Source organism: Rhipicephalus microplus, chromosome 6 (genome assembly GCF_043290135.1).
Source record: "Rhipicephalus microplus isolate Deutch F79 chromosome 6, USDA_Rmic, whole genome shotgun sequence".
Classification (NCBI taxonomy): Eukaryota; Metazoa; Arthropoda; class Arachnida; order Ixodida; family Ixodidae; genus Rhipicephalus; species Rhipicephalus microplus.
The window spans coordinates 191,540,949-191,542,439 of NC_134705.1; positions in this window are offsets into that span (position 1 = coordinate 191,540,949).

A 1,491-nucleotide genomic window follows, 5' to 3' on the forward strand; every position below is an offset into this window, starting at 1 on the left:
GCTTGACTCTAGCTTGAACCGTGATTTTCGACCTTTCCGTCCCTGCGACTTTTCTTTCAACCTTTCTGGCAGTCCGACTTTTCCATACTGGCCACGCCGCTAACATTTGCTCCACAATTTCCGGAATTCATGCTCCATAAAGATTTTCCAATGAAGGACGGTCACGTGTAGGTGCTCCATAAAGGGCGATCGCGTCAATGTTTTCGAAAGTCCGTTATCGCTGTTCCTGGGTTGATGCAAACTGCTAATCGACTGCGGCTTATACCCGCATTCTTTGGGTCATGGTATAAACGGTACATGGCACAGGTGCCTGACCTAAATAAATTCGTGACGCACACGACACATATGTCGCGCTATTCGAGCGACGAAGGACCTATTCGTGCGACGAAGGGCCTGTTCATCGTGCTCTTCATACACTAATGACCTCTCATGCATGGAAATGGTGGCGTGCGTCATTCGAAAGAAATGACAGCGAGAGCGCCCATACGTAGGTGGCTAGTTATATAGAATTATACCTAGATATAAGCAGTCAAAGTGCCTTTAACTCGCTGGAAAATGCTTCGCATTAAAAAAAAATCAGAGTATAGGCCAGGGAACAAACGAGTGTTCATTGAAATCAGCTTAGTTGAAGTCAACAAGAAGAAATTGTCCTGGGCAGACCATTTAAAGAGAGTGCAATATACCCGCTGGTCATTGAGCGCAACAGACTAGACTTCAAAAGAAAGCAAGAGCATAATGGGGAGGTAGATAAGATGAGGTCAGCGGATGTAACGTAGCCGCATCAAGCACAGGACCGGGTTGATTGGTGGAACATCGGAGGCCTTTCTCCTGCAGGGGGCGTAGTCAGGCTGATGATGAGGGTGGCGGTAGTGGTTGGTCTCTTACTACAAGGGACAGCACTTCGATACGACATGCGCTAAAGGCAAGACCTGGATGCAATAATGCAAAGGAAGGCACAGTGTTTATCGGAGCACGTCTCCACCATAATCACCGGCTGGTAAATCACTGTGTCGTTTTTGAAATTTAGATTTTAGAAATGTTCTAGTGTAGTTTTTGATTTCGAAATCAGCGTTTCTCCATCTAGGGGACGGAATATCGGTGTATGAATAAAGCGTCTCGATTGCAGTGCTCCTTCGCAGGGAGTGGCGACAACATCCACGGACTGACCCAATATGGCAACACCATGCAACGCGCCAGATTTATTTTTCACCCAATATTGCAGCGGCGTGGTCAGTGGGCGTCCCCACCCTGTGCAAAGGAACGCTGGCATCGAGACGTCCTTATCGTCACGAATATAAAACTCGTTTGCGCGGTGCCAGACCAGGCCATTTTGTTTGCCTCGGGGCTTCCGTCTTACTGTGCAGCAATTCCTTTCTTCTTTGTCGTCGGTGTCTCTGTTGGTGGCCACGCGGACACACCAATTTATAGAATATTTAAACCGGGTGAAGCACCCTTCAAACAGTACCTGCTTTTTCGTGATTTTACAGAACC